At 45.8% G+C, this 24,670-nt stretch overlaps 1 protein-coding gene and 1 long non-coding RNA gene across 5 annotated transcripts in view; one reads left to right on the forward strand and one right to left on the reverse strand.

Moving 5' to 3' along the window:
* Positions 1-24,670, forward strand: part of LOC138266405 (solute carrier family 2, facilitated glucose transporter member 9-like) — a 473,687-nt gene that overhangs the window by 203,550 nt on the left and 245,467 nt on the right. Inside the window, exon 1 of one of the 4 annotated variants that reach the window (XM_069215177.1) lies at positions 20,958-21,042. The exons of the other annotated variants lie outside the window; for them this stretch is intronic. The gene's annotated coding sequence lies outside the window, so the exon portion shown is untranslated. Of the gene's footprint in view, positions 1-20,957; positions 21,043-24,670 lie in introns of those variants that run through there. 4 annotated transcript variants of the gene reach the window in all.
* LOC138266408 (uncharacterized) overlaps positions 1-24,670 on the reverse strand; it is a 205,250-nt gene that overhangs the window by 141,268 nt on the left and 39,312 nt on the right. The gene's annotated exons all lie outside the window — the stretch shown is intronic.

The following is a 24,670-nucleotide window of genomic DNA, read 5'->3' on the forward strand; positions in this document are numbered from 1 at the left end:
AGCCATTCTAGGCAGATTAGTTTCTCTTCTGACCCACATTGTTCACATCAAAAATCGCCCAAGATAGAGAAATCCTATTCACTATTCCTATACACTTTGGAATCCTCATATTGTGATCCCTTAGGTCACCATGGCCTCTTAGTAAGTAAATAACACTGCAGGAAGGGCTTTCTATAGACCATTTATGGTCCTAACACCAATGGCCCTTTTTTCTGCAAGTGGTCCCTAGTTAAGGGTTCCCTGTACCTGGGTCACCACTTGTTGAGGGGATGTGACTTCAGTTGTGCTCTAGAGGCAGCATTACACAGATCATGTCAGTTCTCCAACTACGGAGAAGGTGTAATACAGATATTCTAGAAAACCCATGCCCCCAGATTTTTACTGCATGTTTCAAGGGCTCCAATGGGGGTGCGGGTGAGTGGCAGGCGTGGTACAGTGGTGCTTCACTGCATAAATTGCAATGCTGATCAACCTTTACAAGTAAACAATGTTTGGGACTAAAGTTGACTTAAGCACTGCACCAAAATCTATTCTCACCTTGAAGCTTGAGCCCCTTTGAAATGTTTCTATAGAGAGCACAGAAGGGCAGAAACTGTGCAAACACTTACAGGTTTTCACATGAAACCAGTTTGTTGAAGAGTAATGCGTTAAAGAGACTAAAAGCGTGACCCGTGGTCCCCGCTCAATTGCCAAAATTGTACACAGTGATGCAGTGATGTGAAAATGCACCCCTTGCCCTTTCTAACAACACAGTGGTCTGGGGTTCCTGGACAGTAGGCTCCAGGGATTAACCACAGTCCTCAATCTGAATCTGATTCAGAGGTCTCCAAGTCGGACTTTGGCCCTGTGCAGCTCAGCACAGTATGCCTGTCTTAGCTGCCTCTCACTGCTGTCACGGCTACTTTCCCATTTGAAAACGGGATCCATGATGTATTGCTTGATTGGAAGGAGTGGGTGAAAGGTATGAAAACAAAATATTATTAGTCCCTTTACCAGTTGATAGTGGCTGAGTAACTAAGAGAGATGTGCTCTACTCCAAACAAACAGAAAGGAATCCATAGACGCTTGCTGTGTTAGCTGACAAGTGGTTAGCCAACTGGAAAGCTACTGGTAGGAGTAGCATGGTTCCAAGTCGAAGGAAGAGAAGAACTACTTGCTGCTATTAGCCTCACACTAGACAAAAAGGGCCAGAATCCAGAATGGTTAACATGGGTCCTGACAAGGACACAAGCCTAGGGGAAGCTAGAGGAAAGATTTCCTCTGTGTATGGGATGGTGATCTTCAAAAACCACAAGGAAGAGGGCATTACAAGAAGAACTGAATCATTAAGCATCCTGTCACAGCTCTGTCCCTAATAGGCAAAATGGTTCTGTGGGATTTGGATTATTGATCATCAGTGGTAGTCATCCGATGTATGATGGACATCTGGGAGCGAGACCCAGATGCTCTCATGCATATTCACCCAAATATCATGAGTTTTGTTAGTGAGGTCGGTATCAGTGGATGGAGGGATCCCACCTGGAGTGATAATTGTAATTACAGGGAATATGCTAGAGAAGAAGTATCTCAAACCCAACAACATTCTCCCTGTTTCAAATAGCATTGGCCTGGAAGCTAGTGGCTATAGCATGAACTTCTTGCATGAATAGAAATTATGGGGGTCATTACGACCCCGGCGGTCAGAGATAATGTGGCGGTAGTACCGCCAACAGGCTGTCTGTACATACCGCCACATTATGACAATGTACCACTCCGACCACAATGGCAGTAGTAGCTGCCAGGCCGGAGATAACGATCTCCAGCCCGGCGGCCACTACTGTACCTCCGGCCGCATAATGACCCAGCCTACCGCCATGGTAAAACCATGGCGATAGGCCCTACCAGTGACAGGGAATTCCTTCCCTGTCACTGGTAGGAGGCCCACCCGCCCAACACACCCCAGACACCCCCACCTCCCCCTCCATCTATGCTCCCCCCTTCCAGTCCCCCACCCCCATCCACGCACACTTGCAAACACTCACCACGCACACACACCCACACACTCACACAGGCATACACACATTCATACATGCATGCATCCATACATTCTCGCACACATCCGTACACAAATCTACACTGACATGCAGACACGCATTCACATTTCCATTCATAAACACATTCTTACACATGCATACACACACGCAAACAACACTACACACACATCCGCATTCACGCACACACCCCCCACACACACAAAACACACCCCCACACCCCTCCCCTCTCGGGAAACCCAACTTACCTGCATCCAGGCGGTCTTCCAGCAGGGGAAGGGGCGCTGCTACTGCCAGCAGCGCCCGCCAGGCCATATTATTTTTCATAATACGGCTGACGGAGGTCTACTGGTGTGGCGCTGTTGGTGGTAGCAGCGCCACCTTAACACCATCCGCCAGCATGGCTACAGCTGGATTTCCGCCCTTCTTGTGGCAGAACTCTGGCTGTGGTCATGATTTAGCGGATGGGTGTTAGCCGCAGTGACGGTCACTGCAGCGCTAGGCGGCATTTACCGCCAATGTAATTAAGGCTAATGTGAATTTGGGCACTTATGATGTAAATGGAATGCAGGGTGAGTTCAGGCTGAAGTCAGTTGATTTTGAGAGGATGAAGCTAAAGATCATCATTTATTGAAGGACAATTTTCCTTCTGGATAAGAGATAACATTGAATGAATTAATACATATTTTGGTGAAGAGTATGGGATAAAAATTAACCAATTAGGAAACAAGCAATTCTGCTGCATCATATAGGTGTAGAAGGGGAAGTTCTTCTTAAAATGTAATTAGCAATGGAAGATTGCCAGGCTTCAAATGCATATGAAATTTCACTAAAGTTGCTAAAGAAACGTTTCACAGTTGGAGTCAATATAGTTTTTGAAAACCATAAAATCTTTTCCAATATGCAGAGAATAAAAGAACACATTACGAGTTTTGTAGCTGCAATAAGTGTTTTTTCTGTTTCGTGTGAGTTTTAAATACTCACTCAGACAAAAACAAACACAAACACTCTCGGCTCTGCTTTGAAGGTCTTAACAAATAGGTATTTTACAAAATGATGTCCCTCGCAATTCACACTTCTCTCCCTTTCCACTGCCCTTGAAGCCCCTCTCATGCACTGCTCTCTCTAAATTATTCCACAAAATCTCTCCATTTACTAGGTCGAATACTGCCTGAAAATCTAAAAAAAATACAATATAAAGTTCCCCTACAAATCAAATAGTTGCCGCCCGCCAAACTTACCCCGTCAAATGACGGCCAAATGAAGGCCATTCTGACTTTCCCGCTGGGCCGGCGGGCGCCGCCAAGGGAGCGCCCGCCGGCCCAGCGGGAAAGGCCCTGCAACATAGAAGCCGGCTCCGAATGGAGCCGGCGGTGTTGCACGGGTGCGACGGGTGCAGTTGCACCCGTCGCGATTTTCACTGTCTGCTGTGCAGACAGTGAAAATCATGCTGTAGCCCTGTTAGGGGGCCTGTTAGGGGGCCCCACGACACCCGTTCCCGCCGTCCTGTTTCTGGCGGTGAAAACCGCCAGAAACAGGCTGGCGGGAAGGTGGTCGGAATCCCCATGGCAGCGCTGCTTGCAGCGCCGCCATGGAGGATTCTCCCAGCCGGGGGAAATCCGGGAATTCCACATGAAGCACCGCCAGCCTGTTGGCGGTGCTTCCGTGGACAGCCACCCTGGTGGTCAATGACCGCCAGGGTTGGAATGAGGGGCTTTGTGTTCAACTGAAATCAGAGCATTCTCTTCAGCCCATTCTTTCAGTGTCCTAGGGACACATTCCCATAATGTTTCAACCCCACATTTATCAAGCTAATTAATCTATAATTCTTGTGGTCTAAAGATGTCCTTTTTTAAAAATAGGTTTAACTATTGCACCCTTCCAACTTTCAGGCATTATACCAATAAAGTTATTGCTCTAAATAGCCTACAGAGTATCCAGTCCCATCAACTGATATTTACCTTTATTGTTACCGCTGGGAGGTTATCTGGCCCTCCTGATCTTGTCAGAGGAAGATCCTTTATAATAGCCATTATGGATTTAGCAGTGATACCTTTTTAGAAGCTTCATATTTACCTCAGGGGAATCTAGTATCCATTCACATGGGTGTCTTCTAGATGATTTATCAGCACTATTTCTGATACCATGCACTCAACTTTATGCTGAATATTTCCCATCCTGAAGTGCACCATGTTCCTTATATCTGTAGAAGGTATAGCAAACTGCATTTGCTCCCAATCTCAATTGTAATATACCCTTTTTTCCTCCTTCGATGTTTTTATGCGCTTACCGTAAGCTATATATTACCCTCTCCGCTTGTTCTTCCTGCACTTTATTCCCCAGCCTCTCAAGAGTTCTTAACTTACTCTTTTGTTTTCGACATACAGAGCCAAACCACTCTTTTTTTTTTAAAGTTGATCTTTCGAATCCTTTGTAGTTGCCATAATTCACTTATTACTTTCTGTTCTTGTACAATTTATAACTTCTATGATTCGCTCACTATACTATTTCACTAAATGTTTGTTCTTCTACTTTTCCAATGTACCTGAAGATTTGCAAGCAATTCTAGCTCTCTCTCCCCTATTCTAATAGTCACTCTTCTTGTATAACTTAACATCTTTTAGAATCGTACCCCTTTCTTTCATGATCCTCTGCTGAAAGCATGCCTGCAAGGACCAGTGATCACTTCCATCTATCATAAGTACCTGAACTTCTGCAACTAAATAGAAATTCCAAATTGGCACAAAGTTATAATCAATGATACATTTTTATGATCCTATCTAGGAATGGTTTCGTTAATTGCGTAGCAAACATTGCATAATATTCCACCGGCAGCCCATCCGTGCCGGGAGTCTTATTGCGAGCTAATTGACGCGATGCTGTTTGGATCTTATCGATCTCTATAGGTACATCCAGCTTTATGAGTTGCAGTGAAGTGAGGCGAGCAAGGGGAAGCGTGTCAAAAAAGTCCACTAATTGTGTTGCTGGGGGGTCGGGTTCCACCGTGTAAAGTGTGCTATAGTACAGTCTAAAGGCATCATTTATGGTCATTTTAGTATTAACCACAATTCCTGAGTCAAGCCTTATTGCCCCAATAGGAGGACGGTGCTGCTCGCCCCGGGCCAGCCACGCCATCAGCCTGTCAGTGCGATCGCCCTCTGCATGTGATGTAGAGATGTAATGTTGATAATCATAAAGGTGCAAACGCTTGTCTCACTCTCTGTGTCGTACACGTTGCTCGTGAAGAGTATCAGGGTCAGATGAACCCCACACCACTGCACATTCCATGCTGCGCAGGCCCTTTACCATTGGGGCTTATTCCCGCACTAGCGTACCCCGTACTCCTTGAGTGGCCGGAGGCAATGGCCTCGCACCATGAACTTATGGGCATCCCACTCCACACCGCGTGTTGTGGCTGTCCCTCCGTTTAATTCAAAGTATTTGGAAATGCAATCAAGCAATTCCTGTCTGAAGGGAGGATCCACCAGCATATCGGCCTGTAGACGCCAAGTGGGTATATGGGCGCGCTGTCTGCCCCAGAGCATGTTGACTCTCAGCGGGCAGTGATCTGACAACGTCTTGGCTAAGTAGTCTGCCCTCAAAGCACAGTGAGCCAGGCTGACAGGGCTTAACAGCAAGTCTATACTGGTATGTAATCCATGGACTGGGGAAGAGAAAGAGTATTCTCGATCCTGGGGATGTAAAAGGCGCCATATGTCATGGAGCTCCCTGTCAGACATCCAATGGCACAATTCACTTGCCATTGCCCTACTGGGAGTGCCCGCCAATGGAGGATGAGATCTGTCCATATCCACATTTGGGACTCAGTTAAAGTCGCCCCCCGTATGCAACTAGCCACTGGTTCTTGGTAGAGCACTGGTGTGATTAACCTCAGGAAATCCCCTTGCTTCGGATTGGGAGTATATATTCCAACTATGGATAGGGGATTGCCATCTAGGGAGCCCTCCAGCCGCACATTCCTGCCCTCCCTCCATGTGGACTCCTCTACATGGTCATGACTTGTAGGAAGGTGAAAATGAGAATCTGCTAACATCGCAATAACATAAGATGTAAAAGCGAAACCACCACATTGGCTGTATATATCATTTGACATCCACACACACACTCAATGACTTGAACTGGGTTGTACTGGAACAACTTGAGAACAGCAGCAACTCAGAGAATATCCTCTTTGAAAGAGAACAACATTGGGAATACCAACTACAGACACATAAGACAGGCCTTAACGGCAACATCCCTTGGAGCACAAAGAGCTAAAAGGGCCAGTTGGACACACTGCCACCTGAGATGCTCAACATTGTCAATCCAGACCAGTGATAAAAAATGTCTGCTCATTTTATTCATTTTTATCAGTTTTTATATACCCACTATCAGCCATGTGCCTCAGGGTTTTGGAGTGTCACTTAGTTATACCCCTGAATAGCTAAAGCCATAATAGCTGCCATCTAATTCATCAGGGAAGTCTTGTAGCATTTTTATGTTTTAGATGGTTAAATATTTTGGATATTTTAACATTTTACAATGTTTTAATGTTCAGGATATTTTAAATAGTGTAGATATCTTGTAGACTATGAAATAAGTGTACTTGTTAAATTTTTACATCTTATCCATGTTTTATCCTCTTACACCAGCATCACTGCAATGACCGAACACATGCATAATCTCTTTATTACTGGGCCGCCCGTAAACCAGGAAATAATCCCACTATGGATGGCCATCTTGGAAGGTGTGTGGTCTAGTTTTGCCTGGCCCTTATCCCGGAAGCCTGCCTGTTCCAGCCCAAGGACACAAGGCTGCATTTAAACTCTGCCGGGCCTTGCAGTCATTAACATGCAGGCTCTGGGTGTAGGGACTAGGTCTTGGGCCAAGTGGGGACCCATAACGATGTGAGTACACACAAGTTTGTTATACCCGATGCAGCTAGGGTCAGTACAGTCTTGATTGCTATGGCTTAACTATTATAATACAAATTTTACCTACAGTGTGTGACTACTGGGTACTCTACCCACTGGCGATCCCTATGAGGCATCAGGCATCCATTAAATAAGTAGGTGTTTAATCCCTTATATCATCTTAAATAGATTGCGGCATCTGTGTATCAGTGGCAGTTGGTGACATTTGAAAGTGGTGGGGTGTAAAAGTTCTTGATGAGTGCTCGGGGGCGAGCAAGCATTGTCAGAGAGCCCAACGTCATAAGGGAGGATCAGGTGGAGTTTGGGGGTTTTCTCCCCTGAGAAAATTTAGGAAGGATGAGTAGGCAAACAATGTATTTTCAGGCATATTTGAGAAAGCAAGAAGGTTAATAAACCAATTGTGAAAGTGTAGTTATGACATCCCCAAAGATATTTTATGTGATAATGACGTAGATAGGTGTTTATTCAGTATAACCACAGAACTTCATAACAGACTTTGAGATAACAATGCTGAGTAGCTCATAGATTTTTTTATTCATTGATACAGGGTTATAAATGAAGTCTACTAAGCAAATACAAGTAATTGTGATTTGTCAGGCTGGACACGATGAGACAGCAAGGACTAAACATTAAAAGGCCAAAGGGCACCCTACAAGGCACTGAACGTCTCATTCAGGGGATGAAGAAATATGATCACATCACTCCCATCCTTGATCAGAATTCCACTGCAGTCATCTTGCTGTGACTATCAAGGCCCAGGTCTGTGTAGCTTTGTTGCAAGTGATCTCACCATCACCCCAACTTATTTTTTCGTATTGTATTGTAGCTGCATTTATATAGCGTTTCCTACCTTTGAAGGTTCCAAAGCACTTGAGGCTGGGTAGAACACTACTCCAGGGGCACCCACCATGGATGGAAAAGTGTGTGTCTTAAATGGCTTGAAATGGTAGTGGGCGCCTTGGGGAACAGATGTGCACCCTTGCTACATTTATGCATGGTCTTGAAGCGCAAAGAGTGAGGGACTGCTGCTGTCAGTGTCTGCTGCCTTTTTGGGCAGCGTGGTGGTCGATTTGGGATGTGTCCGTGCTGGTCAGATCAGATGCTGCCGGCCACCCAGTGGGGTCCTGAGCAGCCTTTCTGAAGGCAGAAGAACCTTTTGATACCTCCCTTCAACCAATGAGGTGGAGGCATCATTCCTATGCTCTGGCTGGGCCGGCCCATTAAAGTATGCAGATTGAGCAGGGGCCTTCACTGGTCACTAAAGGCATGCATAAATCTAAGAAAGTACAATTCCCTATCATATGAAGAAACTCTCTCCTTGGAGAATGCAGAGGCTGAGATTCGCTGCTGGTGTATTTTTGGCATAATACTAATTACTGCTTTTTGTACAAATACAATACAAAAACACTCTATTGCTGTTTGTGAGGCACAAAGGTGCTGTATTATGGACAAGTCAAGTAGCATTCATATTTGGGGTCTGGACAGGTTGAAAAGAAGTAAGTTCCCTAATATCTGTACATAACTAGAACACTACAAAGATTGTCTCTGGCGCTATGTCTTCATAATGCTCATCGACTTTATAACTGACTGGCAATATCCAAGTTTTTACATATGAGCAACATGAACAGATGGCAGAGACATAAAATGCAGAAAGGCAAACATACACCAAAACACAAACATGTTGAAATACTCATATGAATTTCCCAGAAAAATACACACAGGGAATGTCCTCATCAGCCCATTAGAATGCATGTGACAGAAACAGGCAGGCATAATGTTTACATACTTAAATGTAACGTTCAACAAGCAAAAATAACAGACTCGAACCTCGAAGGAAATCACAACACCCCACTGTGACTATGCTCTTAAAACACCCCGCCAAAGTCAAAAGGCAACTTTTTACAGGTATGCAGGCTCAGAAACAGGTCTGGAAATTAATGCACTCAGCAGGAAATGTATGATGGAACAACGAATGCTGGAACCATGCATGCCTGAATAATGCGGTCGGAACAACAACCGCGTTGTTACCACAAATGCCTTTACAACGATTTTTCGTTGTAAAAGCATGCCTAGTAAAAGCATAGTGGGAACGGCATGCATGGTTCTAGCATGCGACCCCCGCACCTTCCCTAAGGCCCAGAAGTACCCCACCACTAATACTAAAACCACCCCTACCCCCCCCAGCCCTAAAACAAAACTACCCTGATCTCCCACCCCCAAAAACCAAACTACCCTGACCCCCACCCACAAAAACCAACCTACCCTAAACCCCCACCCCCAAAAACCAAACTACCCCATTCCCAAAAACAAAAGTACCCTATCCTCACCCCGAAAACAAAACTACCCCAACCCCCAACCCCTAAAAACAGAACTGCACCAATCCCCGTGCCCCCGGCACTACCAAGTTGGCGTTAGGGGGGCGCTACAAGGGAACAAGAAAAGTGTCACTGCACTAGGTGCAGTGCCACTTTTCATAAATTTGTCCCACAGTTTATTTTCTTTTTATTGTTAAAGGGTTGCAGCGGTTGCTGCTGGTGGAAGGCGGATGGGGTGGAGCCGCTGCTGCTGTCATCAGTCACCATGTCTGCGCGCTTCAGGTCTCGGTACACCCAGATGTTTGCTCTGACTGATTTTGATCCGTCTCCAGTACATGTTGGCAGCGCAGCATCAAGCTCAGCACAGAGCAAAGCTGCAAAGCTGACAAGCTCCTCTCCTTGGTGAAGAAAGCTTGCAGCCTCTGCCGGCACAGGTAGTGCACCTTGAAGTCGGCTAGTGGTGCCTGGCAGGCTTCCAGGTGCCTTTGGGCGCAGAAGTTATTGCTTATGCAGGAGCGCCACCCCTGCAGCTTCTCTAGGGGACTCATTAAACCACTGGCCATGACCCACAGGTTGTCTTATGGACCTCTCTGGTAATTCACAGTCCTCCCTCCTGCCAATGCTCCTCAGTATACAGTGATTTATACTATCCTGTACCTAAAATTAAAACACTCACTGGTCCAATGGTGGCCGTCCCTCTCAGTATTGAACACTCGTGCCTTTGCCTCAAGGCTGGCCATGAGCATGAAAGTTGTGACCTCCCTCCAGTCCCTGTCCTACCCCTGTGACTCCTGAGCCAATTTAGACCCTGCTCTCTTGCTGTTTGTGTTAGGAAACAGAAATACAGCAGCAGAAGGACTGCCTCGGCCAGGCACTGCCAGAGCTCATTTGAAGCCTTGGGGGCTGTGGCAGGAATTCCCCAGCCTTCTACATTATGGAGGTAGGCGAGGGTTCAAGTGTGCATGTTGGGCTGGTCAGAGCAAGGCACCCGTGCAACCTGACATGCGCACTTCACCACAAGGAGGGCCGGCAGTTGTCAATCATCAGGCAGCAGGCTCGGAGGCTCCCCCTCCCCTCCTCAGTCAACTCTCCTGTAACTTTGCCCAGTTCATACCACCAAAAAAAAAAAAAGGAATCCAAAGCAAGTAACACACTAAACATGATTTGTAGGGGTCCGGGCGCAACAAAACAAACAAGTGGAGACGCCCCCATGCCCCAGTGAAGAAACTGCCGCTGATATGTATATTTGTTGGGTGTAGTGAAGTTTCATATAATGCTTGTGTTTGCTGTGTTACCAGCATGCATGTACCGGCATAGGATACACTGACACACACCCCTCCTCCTGAGTTAACATCATTATTTCACAGTACATACAGTACCTATCTGCTTTTTCCGCTTTCATAGGTTGTACCATAATAGTTTATGGACTATACCCATAGTCCACTGCTTAACTAACGTGTTTTATTATCCTTAGGTGGACCCACTTCTATGAACTGCATTACAGTATTGTACCGTGTGTGTATGTATGGCATGGTATAAATGATCACTAGACAACCAGCCACCCCTTCCCAAAGGGTATTAATAGGGACTCACAGATCTTGACGAAGGCCTTTTCTTTACAAAGTGTTCCCTTGTAAGGAAAAAGGTCACAGCATGCCCCAATTCTCATATGATCAGGAAGAACTTGATAATGAAGATTGTTACTGAATAATATTCAGTGAATGGGAGTTCCTTTTAAGAAAATCATTTTTCTCCTAGAACGAATAGGCTCCCTTCACATGATTCAAGGTTGACTCTGTTTTGATTGCTACATAGAGCCTGTTAACCATGAGCAAGGTACCAGTAGGAGGCTGGTGGTCCTCAAGTGCAGAGGGTCATCCTTTTAAAGTTCCCTTTGCAGTATACTTGGAGATCAAAAAGAACCAGGACAAGCTGAATCCTCTGTTTCATTGGATACAGAGAGTTATTTTAAAATCTGCCTTGCTTAACAAGTATGCGGTAAGTGGTGAAGTGAGACCCAGGAACTACTGGTGCCCTGACCAGTGATTGGTGTGCTTTTGAGAGGGCAGGTATCGACATAGTAAGTCCCTTTGACCCGCCCCCCGTGTCAGCACTGGGCAACAAATGCATTTTGGTTGTGAAGGAACATGCCACCAAATACCAGGAGGTGGTAGCTCTGAGAACTACAATCTCCTAATTACATTCTTTCCTGAACGAACAATAGACAGCTGTTCTGATGACTTCCCTACCTGTAATTTTCTATATGGGCCCTGAAAAGTTTTCTTTATGAGCCCCTGAGCAAGTACTATCTGTTGTCAATGCGTGCTGAAATTAGTTACCTACCCGCTGACCAGGCGGACTTACAATATAACCCAGGAGCCAAGTTCCTGAATATTTGAACTTTCCCAGTACCTCAATGAATTCTTCTCTGCTTTGCATTCGCCAGTCCGACATGACTTTTCGTCTTACTGTGATTGAATTGAACTTGTCCTCCAGATCTGTATTGGGGTGCATACACTGCCATTTTTCCTTCCTTTTTGGATTTAATAATTGCCTTTCCTGATGATCCTCTTAGCAGCTTGAGTCGTAACGTTGTCAACATTGCTCCATATGTACCATGCAATTGATGAATCATTTTTCTGATGGATACTTCTAACTGCAGATGCCTCACCTTGGAATATACACATAGTACCAGACTAGTAACAGATGTTTTTCACAGAAGTGCTCCCTTGCACTGCTAGGACCCACATTTAAGGGTCATCCCCTGTGAGCTGAATGGTGGCCTTTTCAGTGTTCAGTGAGGATATTGTTGCCTAGCACAACGTATAACATTTTAAGTCATCAGAAGACTGACAAATTCAGGAGCGGACCTCCGATTTTGCATCAGAAAGCACAGAAAGAAAATAATTGACATCAGCATACAGGGGAGGCACTTTTAAGTGGCTCCTACAAAATTACTAAAGCACAACCTGTCATCATGCAGGCTGATTCTAATCTTGTGCCTCTTCACTGCATTACAGTTATCAACAGAGGCTTCAATATCTTTTTGGTTCTGACTCTGACTTTGTGCTGAAGCAGGGTGCATTCTACTGGGGGTGGGTGTGGAGGGTGGCATGCCCCCCTCCTTACAGTGCAGTTGCCTTACACCTTGATTTACAAAACACCATCGGGCTTGACAAGTCCCCAAAGATAGAGCTTGATTCGTAACATAGGTCACCGATGAAGGAGGGTGCCTCATTTGAAGTGGTGGTTTGGAGGGCAGATGAGGAGCTAGAGCTACAGCAAACTTCCAATGAGACCGAAACAAATGTAATGACAGAAATCCTACAGCCTAGACAAGCAGTATCTGAGACTTTGCTTTCCTTCATTAATGTTCTAACACACGCTCTAATGGCTATGTGGTCGAAGCCATATCCTTTCTTGCCTGTGAATATGCAGGAAAGGATATGGCTTGATGTCGTAGGTCGTTGTGTGGTTACCAGGGTTTTCTCAACAAGTATTCCACTACAGAAAGCCTTGTTGTGCTGGCCTCAACTAGTATAGAGAACCCCAATTCATTCCCCACCAGCCCTTCCATTAGGGAATTTCAGTGGATTGACGCCTTTGAAATAAGCATATTCTGTTCAACCAGTCTAGCACTGCGGCCTACCTGTTGAATTGCCACATCCATGCCCTTTGGGACATGGCTTGCGACATAGTGCCAGTAATTCCAGAGGTCCTGATGTCCTCTTTGGTGCAGACTATACATTATGAGCAAGATACAGCCGACAATGTTATCCATGCAGGTTTTGATATCAAGATTGCTCTGATAGGGTGGTTGGTACCAGTATGGTCTTTCACTGGCATGCCTGCAATAGATCTACATGGTTGTCAAGTGTGTGCAGGCTTTGCTGAAGGATATGCCCTTTGATTAATTCTGCCTCATCAGTTTAAAGCTTTAAGGAGAGTAGAGGGACAGCATGTTTCTTGGGGCGAAACAATTTTGACACCACTTTCTGAAATTTAGAGGCTACTTGATAGGGCTGGCATATGGGCAAAGACAGCCATTGCAACCAGTGATGCAGCAGGCAACTCAGTCCTTTTGGAATCCCAGAAGTGGTACCAGAAGAGAACATGATGTCCAGTAGGGGTACCAGTCTTCCAACTCCTCCTTCTCTGCTACACTTGGCAGCAAACCTCTTGCCGGAGACAGACCTAATATTTTCTGCCACGTTGATGATCCATCACATCCAAAAGATGGGTCTTGCAAATTCTTCAAAAGCGTTACATCTAACTTAATAAATGGTATCACTGGATATACAAGTCGTGTATTTTCATATTTCTTAAGTCAATACATATTGGGGCAACTGATTCTCAAAAAACTTTAGGAAACCCACACAGGAGTCCTCACCAACAGACTTGGCTGCCTTCATGTCCTGCATGGAGATTATGCTCAAATGCAGGCGTAAGGTATACCAAATTCCCACTAATAGCCTAGAACAGATAACATTAAGTCAGAGTTTAAGTTATTGATATATACGCACCATGTGCCAGGTCCCTTTATTGAAACTTGTAACAAGTATCACTCCATAACTGAGAGGAAGTGTACCCCAAACAGAAGCATCTTGATTCCACGAACAGTCTGGCAATGTGCTCTGCTGATCTCTCCACAGCCAGTATCGGTGCAAGAGTCCAAAGTATTCAGCAGTGGCTAATTAGTGCCCCAGCAGATGGCAGAATAAGATGAGGAAAGAATACGAAGATAAAACCATGAGTATTAAGCAAACATTGCCTTTTAATTTCTTGACCAATCCCATTGTTCAAAGTATCCTCAACAGGTTAACAATGTGTAATAAAATGCCACTGTTGGCATGGTTACCCCCAACTGTTTGCGTAGTGTTGATGCCAACTTTGATTGAAAGTGTGCTGGGACCCTGCTACGAGGTCCCAGCACCAGGGTTCTTTCCCTAATACTGTACCTTTGTTCCCACAATTGGCACAGCCCTGGCACACAGTTAAGTCCCTTGTAAAAGGCACCCCTGGTGCCAAGGGCCCTGTGGCCAGGGAAGGTCTCTAAGGGCTGCAGCACGTGTTATGCCACATTGGGGACCCCTTACTCCGCACATGCACACTGCCTTGCAGCTTGTGTGTGCTGGTGGGGAGAAAATGACTAAGTCGACATGGCACTCCTCTAAGTGTGCCATGCCCACAAACCACTACCTGTGGCATAGGCAAGTCACTCCTCTAGCAGGCCTTACAGCCTTAAGGAACGGTGCACTATACCACAGGTGAGAGCATAGCTGCATGAGCAATATGCCCCTACAGTGTCTAAGTCCATTGTTAAACATTGTAAGTGCAGTTTAGCCATATTAAATGATCTGGGAGTTTGTCATTACGAACTCCACAGCACCATAATGGCTTCACTGAATACTGGGAAGTTTGGTATCAAACTTCTCAGCACAATAAACTCACAGTGATGCCAGTGTGGGATTTATAGAAAAATGCACACAGAGGGCATCTTAGAGATGTCCCCTGTATGTTAGCCCAACTGCTAGTGTAAGATTGACCAGTATGAGTACCAGTATTCAAAACGCTGCGGCCCGACTGGTGACTGGTCTCCCCAGGCGATGTTCGGTGTCCAATACTCTGCGCTCTCTCCACTGGCTCCCTGTGCAGCAGAGGATTAGATTTAAGGTTCTCTGTTTTGCATTTAAAATCTTAAAGGGTACTTCCCCGCAAATCATGGAGAAATTGCTGATTCCTTATGTTCCCTCTTGCACTCTTAGATCGTTAGGCCAGAACTTAGCAGTGGTTCCGCGCTTTAAGCTGAGCAGAATTGGGGGCCGCTCTTTTCGAGTCCTGGCAGCGAGTTGGTGGAATTCTCTTCCTCCACAAATCCGGGCCATTGATGAGCTCCTTCAGTTTAGGCGGGCTATTAAGACCTTTTTATTTGTCTAAGCTTATCTGTTGTGTTTCGTCTTCTTTTGCCCGCTTTTAGTGCTGTGTTGTGTTTACCTTCTCAAAGCGCCGGGACGCCCCTTTGCTGGGGCAGCTGTGCACGGTACAAATAAAAATAACATAACATAACATAACATATGTGCCAGCCTGTCAGCCTGTCACTTTCAGACGAGTTTCTGCCCACATGGGGTGAGTGCCTTTGTGCACTCTGTGGTCAGAAACAAAGCCTGCCCTGGGTGGAGGTGCTTCACACCTCCCCCTGCAGGCACTGTAACACCTGGCGGTGAGCTTCGTGTTACAGTGCCCCAGGGCACTCCAGCTAGTGGAGATACTCGTCCTTCAGACAATCCCCCACTTTTGGCAGCAAGTCCAGAGAGATAATTAGGAAAAACAAGGAGGAATCACTCCTCAGCCAGGACCACACCTAAGGTGTCCAGAGCTGAAGTGACCCCCTCCTCGAGAAATCCTCCCTCTTGCTTTGGAGGATTAGGACCAATAAGGATAGGAATGTGCCCCCCTCCCCAAAGGGAGTGGGCACAGGGAGGATGTAGCCACCCTCAGGGACAGTAGCCCTTGGCTACTGCCCCCTATCCCTAAAAACGCCCCTAAATCTGGTATTTATGGGCTCCCTGAACCCAGAGATTCAGATTCCTGACGGCCTCAAGAAAAGAAGAAGGACTGCTGAGCTGAAAGCCCCGCAGAGAAGAAAAGGAGACAACAACTGACTCGGCCCCAGCCCTACCGGCCCGTCTCCTTCTTCAAAGACCCTGCAAAAGAAAAGCATTGCGTTCTACAGGACAAGCAACCCCTGAAAAGCCTCCAGAGGACTGCCTGCATCACTGAGGACCAAGAAACTCCCGTGGACCTGTCCAAAAAGAAGAAGAGGAAACTCCTTCCAAGGGACTCCCATCTCACTCCAGAAGCGTGAGTCCAAACCTACTCTGCACCCGACGCCCACGACCCGTGTCCAGGTGGCCTAACTATCCAGAGTGGTCCCCAAGATGATTCCAACCAAGTATCCACCCTGGGCTGACCTCTCCGCTCCTCCACGACAACGCCTGCAGAGGGAATCCCGAGGACCCCCTGACCGTGACTGTCCGGGACGAAGATATCCGACACCTGGAGAAGCACTGCACCCCCAGCCCCCAGACAGAAGAGAAACTCACCACCAGTGCAGCAGTGACCAGGAGGTGGCCCTCCTCCCTGTCCAGTCAGTGGCTTGCCCGAGAAGCCCCCCTGTGCCTTGTCTGAAGCGCCTAAGTGACCCCTGGGGCCCCCAATAGAGTTCTATTGGGAACCTGATGCCCTGTTGGCACCCTGCACCCGACCGCCCCCGTACCACTGAGGGTGCGTGTTTGGTGCCTACTTGGGGCCTCCCCAGTGCTCTTCTAAACACCCCTGGTCTGCCCTCTGACAACGCGGGTACTTACCTGCAAGCAGACTGGATTACGCCCTGTCTCCATAGATGCCCACATTATTTTGGCTCCTGTTTGACATCTGCACCTAACCAGTCCTGTGTTGCTGGTGCTGGGTGTTTGGGATTTTCTTGAATCCCAACTGTGGGCTACCTATGCCATGGAGACTGAACCTGTAAGTCGATTACTTACCTCCAAAACTGTACTGTACTTTCTTCCCCCAGGAACTGTTGAAAATTGCAGTGCCCACTTTTAAAATAGCTTTTTGCCATTTTAAGAAAAACTGTGTACATTGTTGATTCCATTCAAAGTCCTGATTATAGCTATGCGAAGTACCTTTCATTTAATGTACTTACCTGCTAAATGAATCTTGTGGTTCTAGAAATAAATTAAGAAAGAATGTTTTTCAATATAAAAATTCTGTTGGTCTGGAGTTAAGTCATTGAATGTCCATTGATAAAGTTGATATGTCCAACTCACTGATCACCAAATGATGCATACATTGCAGTCACTTACCATCATTGTTGAAGGCGGTGCATCCCGGTTGGCTGAAGCTGGGCCCTAGCAAGGCAGAACTCACCACTCCGGTCAGATTATACTCACTGTTTAACCTGCGTTCACTCTTGGGTAGCGTAGCACAGTGAAGCCAGGCTTATCACAGGGACAATGTGTAAAGCAATGGCACAGCAATACTACACAACAATTATGCTGAGCTTCACAAAAGAAACTTCACACAGGTGCTTGTAAGTTAGTTTTGTATTCAACACACACATTAATTAACACAGCATGAATAAATGTAACTCTGGGCAGGATTCACCATTTGAAACAGCCCTAGCAGTACTAGGCCCAACTGTGTTTGCAGTATGCACACATGAGAAAACTAATACCTTTCCTCCCAGCACCCACATGAGGTGCCAAACATTGTCAGTATGAAACTCACCCTAGCGATTACCCTAATACAATTATACACAGTCCTAAGGGTGCACCCCAGTTCACAACGATAGCAGCAATATGTACATAAAGTCAAGTCTTCTGGCAAGAATTAAACTGTCTGGCAACACCGTTGTGCGTTATAACAATCACCTGCAATCGCTCCCACACCTCATTCCGCACCACCAAGCAGTGCCACAGATATCAGACAGATTGTAGATTACGCAGTTGCATACACTCACTCTCAGCACCCTAATGCGGTGCACTGATATCCGGCAGGTTAGCTGTCACTGTGCTCACAGACACCCCCCTCCCCTTGGGCCCCAAATCCCTCCTCCAGCCTCCAACTGGCCCTACTACCTCACCTCCCAATAGCAGTAGATGGAAACACCTTTCACCTGGTGCTAGTTGGCCCACGGCTAGAGTCATACTTGCTCAGGCACTCAGGGATGAAATGGGGGGAAAGGAGGAGATTCTAAGGGAGCAGATAATACTCAACAAAGGGATGTTTAGCCACCACTTGGGAAGTTTACTCAGAGGTCTCTTCACCGTGTCTTCCGGTGCAGGCCCAGGTCTGCAAAGCACAGGGGGTGGGTCATTGGGGGACACACACTGGTCACAGTGGAGCCCAGCTGAGCCAGGGGCTCTAATACAGAATAGTTACCAAATCCCACACCACCCTGGGAAGAGGCGCAGTGTCTGGGGCATGATGACTTGAGTCTCACTGGACGATTCCGATCACAAACACAAAGTGCTAAATGCTGTACCTCCCTGAAATGCGGCACAACGTCTGAAGCACGGTGACTTGAGTCGCACCAGACAGATTCCGATTGCACTTACAACGTGCTCAGTGTCATACCTCCCTGGAATGAGGCACAATATCTGGTGCGCGATGACTTGAGCTGTACCAGACAATCCGGTTGAACAGACGGAAAGGATTCCACTCCGGTACCTCCCAGGAATGAGGCAGAACAATCTTTTACATGATGACTTGAGTCGCACCAGACACTTGTGATCGCAAACATAACATGTTCAATGTCGTACCTTCCTGGAATGAGGCACAAAGGGCCAGATGTACAAAGCATTTTCTAGTCGCAAAGGGGCCAATTCGCAGAATCGGCCTGTTTGCGATTAGAAGAATGCTTTTTGGGATGTACAAAGCCCAAACTGTGATTCAGTAACTTGTTACGGAATCACAGTTTGGGTTTTGAGATTTGGTATTAGGAAGGGGCGTGTCAAGGGCGTCCCTTCCTAATACCAAATCTAAATGGTATGTATGATTGTTTTGTGACTGTGAACGCCGTCGCAAAACAATCGCAGTTAGCACCAATTTCAAGTTGGTGCTAACTCATTCGCAAAAGGAATGGGAATGCATTTGTGAATGCATGCAAAAACATTTTTTCAGAGCAGGCAGTGGCCCGCGGACCACTACCTGCTCTGAAAAAATTAAAAGAACACTTTTCATTTTGGTTTTTGAAATGCATTCCATTTTCCCCTAAGGAAAACTGGCTGCATTTTTTAAAAAAAATACTGCTTTATTTAAAAGCAGTCACAGACATGGTGGGCTGCTGACCCCAGCAGTCCACCATCATTGTGAGTGCCACCATTCCCAATGGGGTCGCAAATTGCAACATACCTCATGAATTTTTTTGAGGTAGGTCATTTGCGACCCCATTGCCAATCACAGACAGTGTCATTTACACTGTTGTACATCCGGTTTTGCGACTCGGAAATTGCGAGTCGCTAAGATTCGCAGTTTGCGAGTCGCAAAACAAAATCTTTGTACATGTAGCCCAAACTCGGGTGTGTGATGACTTTATTCACACTAGATAATCTTGATTGCCAACAGAAAGCGCTCAATGTCATACCTCCCTGGAATGAGGCACAATGTCTGATGCGCGATGACCTGAGTCGCACCACACAATCCTTGAGCATGCACATGAAGGATTCCAATTCCGTGCCTCCTTGGAATGAGGCACAAAGTCTGGTGTGCGATGACTTGAGTCGCATCGGATGATCCAGCTACACACACAAAAGATGCAAGTTCAGTGGGGCTGCGTGAGATAGGATACGGCACTGCTCCCAGGATGCCCACACCTCCGAGGGCTGTCACCTATGACATGGACACTGCACACAATAAGCATGCAGTTGGGAGTTGCATGAGAAAAATGCAACACACTAGTCAAAGGTGGGCTACATAGGGTTCTGAACTGGTGAATCCACTCACAAGAAACCAGCTGCTTATGTGTGTCATGACCCTACGATGAAGGGCCACACTTTTTGAAATGCGGGCAGTGCTTCGATGGCACCACCCAAGGCAAAAACTGGACTCCAGATAGTATACTTGCTTCAGCACTTGCATTGCTGCTGCCCGAGGAAGTCCAGCTGACAATGCAAGTACTTATGAGGGCACTGCTCTCAAGATGACACCGGTAGAAGGTGTAGGTCCCTCATGGTAGGTCTTTGATGTACCTGAGACCTCCATGAGAAAACAAGGGGCACGCGGTTGTACACTTGGAGAGCACACTTCAGAGTGCCACACTGCAGTGACCAGTTTGCCCAGGCCAACCACAATGTCATAAGGGTAAGCAGTCCCTTCCTGGGGGCAGTAAATACTCCTTGTGCAAAGCAGAGTCCTCTGGCAGTGTGCACCAAGCAGTCCAGTGCCTCCATCCCATGTTCCTGCAAGTGAAGCTTTAAACTGCTGAAGTGTGGTACAGGTTTATATACTGTAGGGTGCCTTTGAAGTTGTGGGTGGTTCAAAGGGTTCTGCTTTGAACCTCAGATGTCTCCCATATATTTCAGTCCTGTCTGCCATGGGGCCATGGAATGGAGAATATTATCTTTAGTGGGGCCATGATCTGGCTCTTAGATGCCAAGTGTCAAAACCTCTTCCTCCAATCTATCCAGCCAGACCCTCAACTCGATAGGTCTGTGGTTCTGGGTACCTTTTTCCCCAGCCTCCAGGGAAATGGAGCTTAAATCACAAGGCACCACATGAGTTTCTAGAACACAGAAATGCCCACTCCTAAGACTGTAGGTCATAACTATGGACTACAATTGCAATTTTGGAGCAGAGGAGGAGATTCAAAATCATCACTATGCAATGGCGGAGCCTGGCAATTTTTATCCAGCTTAGGTGCAGGGAAGTGCACCAGATAACTTAAAACGCACCAGTTTGCCTTTGATTGCAGGATGTTGTATGTGAACTACAATCTCCAGCAAGCAAAGGGCCAATGTGATGAGTGATTCATCACACACGACATCCAAGAATGTTTGAAAGTCATAATGACAATCAAGATTGGTCTAATAGTTCTTGTACCTACAAGTGAAAAATATGCACGAATTTTCCCAGCATGCAGTAGTGCAAAGTGATGGGTTATCTGCTACTCATGTCTGAATAAAAAACTTCCACAGAGAAACGCTGGAATCTGGAGAGCAATAACTGGAGAGAGGACAAACCCCAAAGGGATTTGAACAAGTAAGTTTGAAGCTTTCACTTTGCTACAAAATAAACAGAGATGACATAAAATGATTTACGATGCTTTTTGACCCCTGCGGCCATGAATGCTAACCTTTACATATGCGTTGCTCAAGTCGCTTTAATTGTATAGAAGTGAAGAGTTCCACAGACAGATGGCTTTTTAAACAGAAAGATCTGTATTCGCTTTAGTGTTTCGTTTCCAAATGAAGAAACGGATTACATCTAGGAACATTTTCCAAGGGTTTAACTCGTTCAGAGTCTTTCAACTTTGTGAGCTGCAAGTCCAAGCCTGTCTTGCGGAAATAGAAAGTAAAAAAACAGCAAGTAGAAAAAAGTATTGAATGCTTTAGTAGCAACAAGGTCATAACAAGAACCTGATTTTAATAAAGTCTTTTTAAGCATGTCAATAGCAATTCCAAGAAGACTATTTATTTTCTGTTAAGTGTGGCAAAGCCATAACTCAGACTCATAATAATGTATGGTCTTTGAAGTATGTGAATTCAAAGGGAGGCCAGAAAGAAGTTGCATTTGAAAGAAAGAAATAACTGGCAAAGCAAGTCGCAAGTGCACATTCCCAAAAAGACCAAGGTAATTTACTTAAGCCAAAGTAGGGGAAGAGCTATTGAATCTATAGAGGAATTGAAGGAAAGGTGTAATATTTGATGTTATTTTATATTCTTCATCATTTCACAGAATTTGAACCAGTCAGGGTCCTGATGAGAACCCAAAAGAAATAAGAGGTCTGAAACACATCAACGGGTTTACTTCGGGACCTCTTTTTTAGGTCGAGTATTCGAGATCTCTTGTATATACTTTAGTATATACTTCTATACTTCTTTGTGGGGTCTCTGCTTTTACAGTGGTTTGTTTCAGTGTCCTTAAAAAATCCTTGCTTGCTAGTGGTGAATCCTTGCTCTTTGTCCCACCTTTTCCACAGTTGTACACTTCCCTGGAGCATGGCCCTAGTACTTGTGCCCTTCCACTTGTGCCTATGTAGCATGTGCTTAGGGATTACTTTTTTCTTAAGCTAATGGCATTTGACCAGAGTGCTGGATGTTTCAGTGGATCCAGTCTGTTTCTGTTAACCGGGCTCTAGTCTATTACTTATTTTCATCTGCACTCACGTGTGACTTTGTTTATTCCATTCCTTACTCTCCCTCGTGCATTTTCTGTTCTTGCATTGCAAATGCTTGTTCCTTTTGTCTGTCTCTGCAAGCTCAAGGCGGCGCTTTGAGCCAGAAGCTTTTGTCAACTGTTTTACTTTTTATTTTCTATCCCACTTGTGGGCATACATTTCCATCTTCCAACCCAAAATGTGCTTTGAATAACTGTGCCCAAGTACTGCCCTTGAGAAAGAGCCTGCATCTCCTTACTTATTAATTAGGGAAGAGCACTTTAACAAGAAAGCCATTTTATAACTGACTAAATGTGACAAATCTTGTTGTAGAGTCCATGAAGAAACAAGCAAGGTGTTTATGAAGGGCTGATAGAGTTGGGACATAGTAAGTGATTTGTACCAAAGAATCACTGTGGCAGTGACTTGCGGTTTACTGACAGTGTCCCAGCCCTTCCTGCCTTTCAGGGGTAGGAACGTTATATCTCTTCCTTTTAATAAATGATTTCACATTTAAGTGTTTACATTTTGTTACACGTTGGGTTAGCAAAAGGAGTAGATACTACGTTTTTGTGTCTAAATGGCTGGAACTCTGTTAGTTTAGGGCCCAATATTACTGTTTCATTTTTTAGATGTACAGTGGAACTTATTATGTGCCAACCCCAATAGTCCTTCAGAAAACATATTTCCCATAAGATAGACTCTAGCCCATTATATTTAGGAATTTCCTAGTTACATATTTCAGTTTTTAAAAAAACATGTTTCCCTATTTGAAAATGATTTACCTTTGACCCAGCCATTCTAGCTCTTTCTATTTTTAACACGGTCAGCATTAAGTTTATGTGGCAGAAAAATACGTTGGGATTTATTCTCACCTTACTTTAAAGTAGATTGTTCGCACCTCTTTGGCATTCAGAGCAGGGTGCTTCAAGATGGAACGACCCCCTCCTGAGAAGAGATGTAACAATCAAAGGGTGTGTCTTGTTGGTAGTCTGTTTAGGCATATGGTCCACTAATTAATGTAATTTAACTGGGAAACGATGAAAAGCAAGATTGCAGATCATCTTAACTTTGGTTAACTCCATATGGTTGCCATTGTAAATTGTTCTTTGACCTTCACAAGCATCTGACCAACATGTGTATTTATTCGAATACATTTTAGCTGCAGACAACTAAAAGTGCAACACAGCCAAACGTAATGTAAAGCAACCAATAATCCTTACTGTGAACGTGTTGTAAAAACAAAGGGCTGGTACTGTTGAGACTAATTGAGTCACTTTACTTATTAACGAGGTAACACTTTTTAATGCCAAAGCAAATATAACGTTTACTAAAACTAAATAATATTGATGTTCAGTTTGTGATGTAAAAATAATTATTTTTTGCAGGGCTGATAGTTCTGGATATAGTTAGTTACTTCTGCCCACTGTTTAGGAACATTAAAATAATTCCATTTGGAAAACATAAAAGCTTTGTGCAGAAGTCGCCAGTACTTTAATCAATCAGTCATGAGATTCAATCAATCATGAGATTTATAGAGCGCACTACTCACCCGTTAGGGTCTCAAGGCGCTGGGGGGGGGGAGCCACTTTTAGAAGATCCATGTCTTGAGGCGTTTCCTGAATGTCAGTAGGTCCTGGGTCTGGCGTAGGTGGAGCTGTAGGGAGTTCCAGGTCTTGGCGTGAGGTGAGAAAAGGATCTTCCTCCGGCAGTGGTGCGGCGGATGCGGGGAATGGAGACGAGGACGAGGCTGGCGGAGGGAAGATGGCGGGTGGGAGTGTGGAAGGTGAGTCTGTCATTGAAGTAGGCTGGGCCTGTGTTCTGGAGGGCTGTGTGTGCGCGGGTGAGGAGTTTGAAGGTGATCCTTTTCGATACGGGTAGCCAGTGTAGGTCTCTGAGGTGGGGTGAGATGTGGTTGCGGCATGGGACGTCCAGAATGAGGCTGGCGGATGCTTTCTGGATTTGTTGCAGCTTCGTCTGGAGTTTGGCCGTTGTTCCAGCATATAGATCGTTTCTTAGTCCAAACGACTGCTGACCAGGGTGTGGGTGACCGTTTTCCTGGTTTCGACGGGAATCCACTTGAAGATCTTGCGGAGCATGCAAAGAGTGGTGTAGCAGGAGGAGGAGATTGCGTTGACCTGCTGAGTCATGCTGAGTGTAGAGTCCAGGATGAATCCAAGGTTGCGTGCGTGGGTGGTGGGCGAGGGTGCGGTTCCTAGGGAGGTGGGCCACCAGGAGTCGTTCCATGCTGGGGGGTCGGTGCCGAAGATGAGGATCTCTGTTTTATTTGTGTTTAACTTGAGGCGGCTTGAATCCATCCAGCTGGCGATGGCGTGAAGTCCATTGTGTAGGTTGGTTTTGGCAGTTGTAGGGTCTTTCGTGAGGGAGAGGATCAGCTGGGTGTCGTCCATGTAGGATACTATGTTGATGTGGTGGGTAGAATCCTTGGGGGATGCCACAGATGATATTGGAGGCTTCGGACAAGAACGGTGGAAGGCGGATTCTCTGTGT

The sequence above is a fragment of the Pleurodeles waltl genome, chromosome 11 (genome assembly GCF_031143425.1).
Source record: "Pleurodeles waltl isolate 20211129_DDA chromosome 11, aPleWal1.hap1.20221129, whole genome shotgun sequence".
NCBI lineage: Eukaryota > Metazoa > Chordata > Amphibia > Caudata > Salamandridae > Pleurodeles > Pleurodeles waltl.